General features: G+C 35.6%; 1 protein-coding gene across 1 annotated transcript in view; it reads left to right on the forward strand.

Annotated features, from left to right (window-relative positions):
• ahnak (AHNAK nucleoprotein) overlaps positions 1-12,218 on the forward strand; it is a 59,904-nt gene that overhangs the window by 19,145 nt on the left and 28,541 nt on the right. Inside the window, exon 2 of the mRNA XM_061900324.1 lies at positions 6,445-6,508. The gene's annotated coding sequence lies outside the window, so the exon portion shown is untranslated. The remainder of the gene's footprint in view (positions 1-6,444; positions 6,509-12,218) is intronic.

A 12,218-nucleotide genomic window follows, 5' to 3' on the forward strand; every position in this document is an offset into this window, starting at 1 on the left:
CTATTTTGAAGAAACTCAAATATAAACTTGGACTTGGACAAACTTTATTGATCCACAAGGGAAATATTTTGACACAGTAGCTAAGTTACAAAGGTGGAAAGGGTAAGGATGGAAAGGATACGGCACACAAGGGCACAAGAAGATCATAGAGAGAATGCCAAGAATGTGCAAAGCAGTAATCAGAGCAAATTGTGGCTATTTTGAAGAAACTCGAACATAGTCTTGGACTTAGACAAACTTTATTGATCCACAAGGGGAAAATGTTCCACACAGTAGCCCAGTTACAAAGGGTGGAAAGGGTAAGGATGGAAAGGACATACACACACGGGCACAAAAAGCTCATGGAGAGAATACCAATAGTGTGCAAAGCTGTAATCGGAGCAAAGGGTGGCTATTTTGAAGAAAATCAAATATAGATTTGGACTTAGACAAACTTTATTGATCCACAAAGGAAATTTTTCGAAACAGTAGCTTAGTTACAAAGGATGGAAAGGGTAAGGATGGAAAGGATATTGCAGGTATAAAGTAGACTAAAAATGTACCATAATAACAATATAAAATAAATATGTAATATTTACACGTTATATATACAGTATATAAAATATACTGATATATAATATTATTATATTTTTATATAATATATACAATAAATAACAAATCCCCATCTACTATATTACAGCATATGTAACAGCTGCAGCAAAATAAAGGGCAACATAAAACAGAAAAATATGCATTATAAAACAAAGAGCAAAAACATGTTTTCAGTTATTTCACCTTTTTTTGTTGTTGAGTACATAACTCCACATGTGTTAATTCGTAGTTTTGATGAGACAATCCACAATAGTAAATAATCATGAAAATAAAGAAAATGCATGTGTCTAAAATTTTGGCCTGCACTGTTTATCTTCATTTTGTTTTGTGTATATTAAAATGCTTTGTGTTGTGTTTTGGGCCTTTTAGCTGAGTTTGCTGCTTAAGTTGCAACATGAGCACGGGGGGGGGATGCAAAGTGTGCACAGCTGCCGCGGCACAGGCCCCCTTACGCAAACAAACAAGCAACTGCTACTGGGCGCCATTTATCTCGTGTTTCTGCCGCAGAGACCAGGTGGCACGGTGGACCAGGAAAAGCGAGAGGTTAATGGAGATATTCGACTTACTGTACCGGAATGGGGGCGTTAGGTTCTGGCCCTGAACACAGGTCTGAATTGGCAGCTGCATTCGGGACTGAAGACCGGTTCCGAGGGACATGTTCCCACTAGTAGATGCCTGCCTGCGCCTACTTTGAATCCGGTTCTGTCTGTACTTTGTGCTAACAAAGGAATGGCTTTGTTTCCAATTGTGCCAGCGGGATGAAGCAACGACCAGTTATGTAAGCGTTTGGGACAAGTTACAGCAAGACCCATTGATGCGAAAAGTGATACTCTGAAACAAAAACAAAAAAAAAATGCATTGCAAAGCGTTTTTTGTGTGTGTTTTGGATTAAGTTCCCGTATTTAGAGCGCTCCAGGATATGAGCCGCACCCACAACATTTTCGAAGAAAACCTTTTTTTCTTCCATATATTCCGTATATATATTTATATGTATATATATATATATATATATATATATATATATATATATATATATATATATATACAGTACATACATACATATATATATATATATATATATATATATATATATATATATATATATATATATATACAGTACATACATACATATATATATATATATACAATCTGAAACGACTTATTAACACATAAATATTTTGTGAATATTTATTTACATAATTCAACTGTTTCCAAACTGCGTTTGTAAGAGGCAGTAAAGCGGCTGATCATACAAAACAGAAGTCATCACAAAGACGATCGTTTATTCAACATTTTAAAGCAGCACGTTTTAAAGTGTTGAACGAGGTCAGGCCGCGAACAAAAAAAAAGACACACTCAGCAAATTTGCTGCAAACTGATGAAAACTGACGACTTTTTGAGCTTTAGACTTGTTTTATAGTTTGAAATGATGCTGCACATGAATCAATTTACCTTTAAATCGCAATTCTGACTCATCTAAATCGATTCATAACTTACAATTACAATTCCTTTTTTTAACTATTATTATTTCCCGGGCTATATATATTTAGGGACATTTTCCCCCATATATTAGACGCACCGGACTATAAGCCGCAGATATATAAGCTGAAAAATTAGTAAATTTTGTAAATGTTTATTAACATAATTCAACTGTTTCCAAACTGTGTTTGTAACGCGGCAGTAAAAACGGCGGATCAAACAAAACAGAAGTCATCACAACGGTGATCATTTATTCAACATTTTAAACCAGAACATGCCGAATGAGGCCTAGGTCGGATTAAGAACAAAAATTACATGCTCAGAAAATTTGCTGTGAAATTGATGAAAAATACAGTCACATATAATTAGGAATCATCATTTTTGCACTTGACAAACTTCTTCATGAGACTAGTTTCGATTGATTGGAATGATGCTGAACAAAAATCAATTCACAATCGAATCACGTTTTCCAGCTCATTCCGAATCTAAATCGATTCATAATTTTCAAAAATCGATTATAATAAAATCCGATTATTATTTTCCGGACAAAACTTTGCGCCGGTACATTTTAGAGACATTTTTTCCCATATATTAGCCACACCGGACTATAAGCGGCAGTTGTAAAATTAGTTATTTACACAGAAATATTTTATTACACACCTTAATTGTTTCCAAACGGTGTCTGCAACACTGCAGTAAAACGTCCGATCAAATAAAACAGAAGTCATCGTCCTGGACCCACTAGCTGCGGAAGCTAGCTCTCTTGGGGCGGCATAGCTCGGTTGGTAGAGTGGCCGTGCCAGCAACTTGAGGGTTGCAGGTTCGATTCCCGCTTCCGCCATTCTAGTCACTGCCGTTGTGTCCTTGGGCAAGACACTTTACCCACCTGCTCCCAGTGCCACCCACACTGGTTTAAATGTAACTTAAGTATTGGGTTTCACTATGTAAAGTACTTTGAGTCACTAGAGAAAAGCGCTATATAAATATAATTCACTTCACTTCACTCCAATCACCTAAACAGACTTAATAACTCCACAGTCACGTATTGCTGAATTTACTGAGGAATTAGAGAAACTGACCCTCCGATGAGGGGACGACTTATCCAGGGTGTACCAGGAAAAGCGAGAGGTTAATGGAGGTAGGCTTGCGACCGAATGCAGCTGAGATAGGCTTCAGCACCCACCGCGACCCCAAAAGGGACAAGAAAATGGATGGATGGATGGAATGAGAGAAACGTACAACGATGGGTTTACTGGGGAATTTGTGAAACTGAAACAACACAAACAGAATGCCATTGCAAGGTAACAACACCAACATAGGCACTCATGTGTTAGATGTAGCTAATGCTAACGGCGCTAGCTTGATTACATTACGCCAGCACTTCTACAGATATTTCACCTGGACAGTCTATCAAGTATGAATTGTTTTTAGTCAAATTGTGAACTTACAAACTTTTGTTGGAGTTACGACTGATGGATCCGTCGGAGCAGATTCGCTATGGATGGTTTTATTTTCGGTTTAAGGAAAAACTACATTTTGAACTCTTTTTGGATGAGCAAACTAATCCAAAATATAGAGCCATAGCACAAACAATAACAGACCTTTTCAGTGTCTATGCTTGTTTATTTATTTATTTTTTAACCCCGTAAATTAGCCGCAGGTTTCAAAGTGTAGGAAAAAAGTAGCTACTTATCGTACTTGAATTTATTTTATTTTTTGTAATGAAAACTATTGGACACAAAACATGGCATTTAGTAGCAAAAAAAAAAGTCCATAAATTAACTGCACTGTTTTATAAGCCTCAGGGTACAAAGTGAAGGAAAAAAAGTTTTATGGTAAACTTGTATTACTATTATTTTGTAATTATATGAAGTTCACATAATAGTCAGATCCAACTGATATTTTACTTTAATGTAGAGATAGCAAGGGAATAATTGTATCTTATTTACTGCATTATCTCTTTTAATGCTCAATTCCTGAGTGATTCTCACTGTGTGCATCTACTGTTTATCTCAAAACAAACAATCGACTGACATGCATTATTCAGTTTGCGACACGCTACCTTTGACCAGTGAGTGATTAAAACCTTTGGTGTGATAACACTGGTGAGGGAAACACCATCGTCACCTGATGATGGCTACCCAATAGAGTACTTTTCATAGCCCAGTTCACGTAAATTCAAATATTTTGATGCCTCTGTGGCACATGGAGTCAGCACCATCTCAGGCACGTGGCCGGTAAACAAGCAGTCAAGCACTCGGAGCGGACTCAGTCGGAATGCTGGCGAGGAAAAGGTTGCAATTTTCGATGGCAACAAAGTAAGAAGAAGGCGCTCATATACACTGTAACATTTTAAAATGGGCTAGCTCGATGTAATTTACATAAAATTTGCCCTAGACATGCTAAACATTAGCATTTGTAATTTGTATATATACATATATATATATATGTGTATATATATATATATATATATATATATACATATATATGTATATATATATGTATATATATATATATATATATATATATATGTCTGTGTATAATGTATACATGTGTATGTGTGTGTAAATATGTGTTATGTGCATATATACATATATTTACATATATACATACATACATTGACAAATATATACATACATGTACATACATATATACATACATTCATATAGATAGACACCTACATAAACATACATACATTCTGTACATATACATACACACACATACAAATACATAGAAACATTTATATACATACATACATATATACAGTACAAATGTGTACATACATACATTAGCATTTTGCACAACCTTTGTGACGGAAGAAATACACCAATAATTAACTGCAGAGGATGCAGAAAGATATCAGACTGAGAATACATAGTTGTTTTTGAAAACACTACGACCAATCCTAACTCTCCTCGCAAAGTAATCTGTTTTTAACAGATTTTAATTTATATATATATATATATATATATATATATATATATATATATATATGGATGGATGGATGGATGGATATTATATATATATATATATATATATATATATATATATAAAATAATATCCATCCATCCATACAACCATTTTCTACCACCTGTCCTTTTTGAGGTTAGCTGCATTCGGATGGTAGTTGCCACCTCACCACATTATATAAAATATAAATATATATAATGTATCCATATATCAATATATACATACATACATACATACATACATGCATATAAATACATATATTGACAAATATATACATACATGTATATTCATACATATATATATATATATATATATATATATATATATATATATATATATATATATGGATAAACATACATACATACATGTATATACATACATACATTTAAATACATATATTGACAAATATATACATGCATGTATATACATATATATGTATAGATATAAATATATACATACATACATGGATATACATACATGCAGTACATTCATAAATGTATTCATACATACATACATATATACATCCATACATACATACAAACATGTATATACATACAGATATATATACATACATGTATATATATATATATATATACATGTACATACATACAAACATGTATATACATACAGATATACACGACATACATACATATATACAAACATGTATTTACATCAAGATATACATACATAAATATATACATACATGTATATACATACATACATACAGACATGTATATACATACAGATATATATATACATACGTGTATATATATACATGTACATACATACAAACATGTATAGACATACAAATATACACTATATACATACATATATACAAACATGTATATACATACATACATCCATACATGTATTTACATCCAGATATACATACATACATACATACATACATACAGGTATATACATCCATTCATCCATACATGTACTGTATATACATACATACATACATACATACATATATACATAGATGTATATACATCCAGATATACATACATACATGGATGTACAAAAATACGTACATACATACATACATATATATACATGGATATACATACATACATACATACATACATGGATGTACATAAATACATACATACATACATACATACATACATACATACATACATACATACATACATATATACATGGATATACATACATACATACATACATACATATATACATGGATGTACATACATATATACATACATACATACATACATACATACATTAATGTATATACATACATTAGCGGTTTGCAGAAGGTGGAAATTGTTTTGGCGGCAACGTGTGTTACTGTGACAGAAGAAATAAACCAAAGAGATCAGGCAGTTGTTTATGAAAGACTACGACCAATCCTAACCCTCCTCGCATTTCTGTCAACAGAAGTCAAGAAAACAAGATCCAACGCGTTGGACCGAAGCCCTTGGCCTCGCTCCAGCTATCCAAGGTAATTGCCCTTGACCTGATGTCAAGAAGAAAATGCTCCGCATACATCTGTTGCTGGTCAGGGAGGGAAAATTCAACCTCAGACCCCCCCTCCTGCACCCCCCCGCCCCCCCAACACGCCACTGCGCTCCAAGGCCGCGCAGACGGCGTGACCTCAGAACAGCCCTCCATTATACAGAAACGCTCGCTCGGAATGTTTGTCGCAAAGCTTTCTTTGAATTGAGAAGATCGCGCCTCTGCGACTAGAGCGGAAACACGATCCCCTTTACGATCCCCCCCCGCCCCTGCCCCTGTCGGCCGCCACCTGTTGCGAACCCCTCTCCCCCCTTCTTATGAAACAGCCTGTTTTAAGTCAGCATCTTTGGATGATTTATTTCTTTCCCGCGGAAGAAACGGCCCCTGGTGGGCCCCTATAGGACAGGAAGACGTCCATATGTGCTGTGGTTAAAGCAGGGGTGTCCAAAGTGTGGCCTGGGGGCCATTTGCAGCCCGCAGCACATCATTCTAAAAATACTAAAATATATGTTTTTTTTTAAACAATAAAAAGTGGAATAAAAGAGCAAATTGGTGAAATGCAACGAGAAAAAGTTGCATTGTTGACTCTAATAACACCATTTTTTTTTTATTCTCAAAAAATAATAATGAATAAAAATCAATGTTGCTATAAATTATTAGACTTAGACTTCCTTTTTATTGTCATTCAAATTTGAACTTTACAGTACAAATAAGAACACAATTTTGTTGCATTAGTTCTTAGTAGTGCAGGATAAAAAAAAAAAGCAATAAGGTGCAGATATAAATAAGTAGATTACTGTACAAATAAATACATTGCACTTTTTCACATGCGTCCATGTTTATGGATGTATGTTATATTGCCTTTTTTATTCCAGCGAGTTAATCCTTTTTGGGGGGAGTTGAGGGGATAATTTAATTATGATGCGTTCAAGAGTCTTACGGCCTGAGGTTGTGCTACGGAGGCTGCAGAACCTCTTCCTAGAGTCTGGCAGTGAAAACAGTCTTTGGTGAGGGTGGGAGGAGTCTTTGCAGATTTTCTAAACCCTGGTCAGGCAGCGGCTTTTTGTGATCTCCTGGATAGGAGGAAAAGGAGTCCTGATATTCTTTTCCGCCGTCCTCACCACTCTCTGGAGAGACTTCCAGTCTGAGGCATTGCAGACTCCAGTCCAGACAGAGATGCTGTTGGTCAGCAGGCTCTCTATGTGGGCGGAGGGAGCTGTGCTCTTTTCATCCGACGGAAAATATGCATGTGCTGCTGAGCTCTTTTTACAAGAGCTCCGGTGTGTAGGGACCAGGTTATATTGTCAGTGATCTGCACCCCCAGGAACTGATTGATTGATATAAGGACAAAAAAGACATAAATACAACAAACATAAAAACATGAAAAATATGAAAATCAGAAAAAAAAAATCCATACTAATTATATACTAATACTAATTATACTAATCATCCTATTGATTGTTATTATAAATATACTAAACCAAATACAATATATATTATCTGGAGCTGTTATAGAGATTTAAGTGTTGAATGAAAAATAAAAAAAATATTTAAAAAAGCATGACCTTTTTATGAGTGGGGCACTTTTGGATCCCCAAGGATTTTAGTGGAATTTAATAACTGTCTTTGCTAAAAAAAAAAAAAATATATATATATATATATATATATATATATATATATATATATATATAATACATTTTACTATGAATTATTGACCTATTTGGGGATCCAATATCTTCACATTAAAATCTTTGAAAATCTTTTTGGGAAAAATATTGTATATTTTGTCTCCAAAAATAGGGTTTCGACAAAAAGCTCGTAAAAAGTAGAAAAAAAATACTTAAGTAAAATTAGCGATTTAAGGGTTTTATGAAAAAAAAAATATATATATGACTTATTTTGATCCTTGTTTAAGACTAAAACTCAAGACCTAACTTGAGGGAGCCCCGACAATAAAAAAAAAAAAAAAGTGTATATTGTATTGGTTTTGAAAGTGAAAAATTTTGGACACCCCTGGGTTAAAGTCTAGACCGCTAATGGAGGCCTTTGTCCTCTCCCGGCTTCGAGCACGGCACATGTGATAGATCATGGGTGTCCTAACTTTTGGCCAGCGAGGGCCGGGTACAGAAAAACATTTTTTTTACACGAATGACATTAAAACAGGGGTGCCAAACTCGTTTTTAGTGAGGGCCCCGCTTGTAACAGGTAATATTTATAATAGGGTTGAACGGTATAGCATCACAGTACTAATGAATTATATTCGGTACTATACCGCCTCTAAAAAGTATTGGTCCCATTCCCCCCACACCCGTCGTCGTCACGTCATGACATTGTTGGTTTTACAAGCAGAGGAGCACGTTCGGCAGTGCACACACACAGAGTACTTACAAGCAAGGGAGAACGGACGCATTTTCGTCTAAAAATTGACGATACAGGTGAAGCTATAACACGGAAACGCCCTCTGGGAGAGGTGCTTTAAGGCTAACAGTGTTTTAGCTACTTCTAAATCACTAACTCTGGCATCCGTGGCGACAAATAAAGTACGTTTCTTACAAGTATTATTATCACTGGAGGACGATGAATAGCAAAACATGCTTCACTACACACCGTAGGAGGATACGATAGCTCACCGCTAACAAAAGCGAGCACTTCTGAATGTAAACAAATGCCATGGGTGGATCTACACCTGCCGTCCACTGTAATGATACCAAGTACAAGAGCGTATCTCGTTGATACTACTACGATACAGCTTGTTTCCTTTTTTTTAAAATTCATATTGTCTTCATAAACTCAGGAAATTCGTACCCGGACACATGAGGACTTTAAATATGACCAATGTATGATCTTGTAACTTGGTATCGGATTGATACCTAAATTTGTGGTATCATCCAAAATTAAAGTATCAAAGAAGAGAAGAATAAGTGATTATTACCTTTTAACAGAAGTGTAGATAAAACATGTTAAAACAGAAAAATAAGCAGATATTAACAGTAAATGAACACGTAGATTAATCATCCATTTTTACAGTTTGTCCCTGACAAAATAATAGAATGATAAATGACACAGACTAATTAGCAGCCTTTGTTTGTTTACTTTCTACTAAAAGACAAGTTGTTTAGTATGTTCACTATTTTATTTTAAGGACTAAATTGCAATAATAAACATGTGTTTAATGTATTTAGCAATTATTTAACAATTAAAACCCTCAAAGATCAATAATGCAGAACACCATTGATTTTAATTTTTGAATATTTTTGAGTAATCACAGTGAAAAGTTGAATAAAATCCTACTAAATGTACTTGAGATCCGAAAGGTTCCCCACTCATAAAGTGATATATTTTCATTATTATTATTTTTTTACTTTAAACATTTAAATTACAAGATCAACTTCCGATATATCTGTCGATTTTAAGTTTGAACTATTATTTTGTTTGTATGGCAACCACACAACATATGCAATATCTTTTCCACATAAAACATTTTAAAGTGATATTTTTTAAGTAATAATTCACTATAACATGCATTTTTTAGAAAGAAAATAAAGACAAAAGGGAAAAAAAACCCTGCCTGTATGGCACTTTTTCTCATTAGATTTCACCTCATTCCACTTTTTAAAAATGTTTTTTTAAATTTTTGCAATATTATAAGTTTTGCAATTTTTGCAGAATGTGTGGCGGGGCCGGTAAACGATTAGCTGCGGGCCACACTTTGGACACCCCTGGTTTAATGTGTCGGTAAAATGTGTCGCAGGCATTGGGGAAAGGAGCCAGAAATGGCCCTCCTAGAGCCAAAGTTTGGACACCCCTATGACGGATGATACTCGGAATGCAAGAAAAAAAAAAAAAAAAAAAATAATAATAATTATACCGAAATACGTCAGGAGAGAATTTAATGAAAAGTTCCCAAAGGGAGGGAGCTCCTTCTTGTTGTCTTCCACTCCCTGGGCTGTGAACTCATAGGTTGACATTCCTCCGGCAATTCCTCGACTATCTTTTTTTTTTTTTTTTTTTTACCCTTTCCTCCCCTGACCCTTTCCTCGCTAAAGGTCGTTGCCTCCCACCTCCGTCGCTGCTGGCGCCGCACCCACCCTTCCAGCGCTCTCGCTGAAATATGGCGGAGGTGTGACGCCCAAATATCTCTCGCTTCTTGGGCGAGAGGGGTAATGTGAAATATGACAAGTGCAAACAAAACAAGGAAGATTACAATTGGTGCTGTCGAGCGACTGAAAAGAAAGAAGTAAGATTTGTAATTAACGAATCGATTGTAGTTGAAAACAACATTTAACTTGAAATATTTATACAAACCCCGTTTCCATATGAGTTGGGAAATTTTGTTAGATGTAAATATAAACAGAATACAAAGATTTGCAAATCATTTTCAACCCATATTCAGTTGAATATGCTACAAAGACAACATATTTGATGTTCAAACTGATAAACACTTTTTTGTTGTTGGGATAGGTGGCAATAAATACTGATAAAGTTGAGTAACGCTCATCAAACACTTATATGGAACATCCCACAGGTGTGCAGACTAATTGGGTGCCATGTTTGGGTATAAAAGCAGCTTTCATGAAATGCAAAGTAATTCACAAACAGGGATGGGGTGAGGGTCACCACTTTGTAAGCAAATTGTCGAAAAGTTTTAGAACAACATTTCTCAACGAGCTATTCCAAGGAATTTAGGGATTTTACCATCTACGGTCCGTAAAATCATCAAAAGGTTCAGAGAATCTGCACGTAAGCGATGATATTAAGGACCTTTGATCCCTCAGGCGGTACTGCATCAAAAACCGACATCGGTGTGTAAAGGATATCACCACGTGGGCTCAGGAAGACTTCATAAAACCACTGTCAGTAACTACAGTTGGTCGCTACATCTGTAAGTGCAAGTTAAAACTCTACTATGCAAAGCAAAACCCATTTATCGACAATACCCAGAAACGCCGCCGGCTTCGCTGGGCCCGAGCTCATCTATGATGGACTGATGCAAAGTGGAAAAGTGTTCTGTGGTCCGACGAGTCCACGTTTCGAATTATATTTGGAAACTGTGGACGGGGTGTCTTCCGGGACAAAGAGGAAGATAACCATCCGGATTGTTATAGGGGCAAAGTTCGAAAGCCAGTATCTGTAATGGTATGGGGGTGTATTAGTGCCCAAGGCATGGGTTAATTTACACATCTGTGAAGGCACAATTAAAGCTGAAAGGTCCATACAGGTTTTGGAGCAACATATGATGTCATCCAAGCAACGTTATCATGGACGCCCCTGTTTATTTCAGCAAGACAATGCCAAGCCACGTGTTACAACAGCGTAGCTTCATAAAAAAAGAGTGTGGGTACTTTCCTGGCCCGCCTGCAGTCCAGACCTGTCTCCCATCGGAAATGTGTGGCGCATTATGAAGCGTAAAATACAACAGCAGACTGTTGAACGACTGAAGCTCTACATAAAACAAGAATGAGAAAGAATTCCACTTTCAAATCTTCAACAATTAGTTTCCTGATTTCCCAAACGTTTATTGAGTGTTGTTAAAATAAAAAGGTGATGTAACACATTGGTGAACATACCCTTTCCCAACTACTTTGGCACGTGTTGCAGCCATAAAATTCTAAGTTAATTATTATTTGCAAAAAAAAATAAAGTTTATGAGTTTGAACATCAAATTGGATTGAATATGATTTTAAAATGATATGCAA

This window comes from Nerophis ophidion, linkage group LG05 (genome assembly GCF_033978795.1).
Source record: "Nerophis ophidion isolate RoL-2023_Sa linkage group LG05, RoL_Noph_v1.0, whole genome shotgun sequence".
Taxonomy (NCBI): Eukaryota; Metazoa; Chordata; class Actinopteri; order Syngnathiformes; family Syngnathidae; genus Nerophis; species Nerophis ophidion.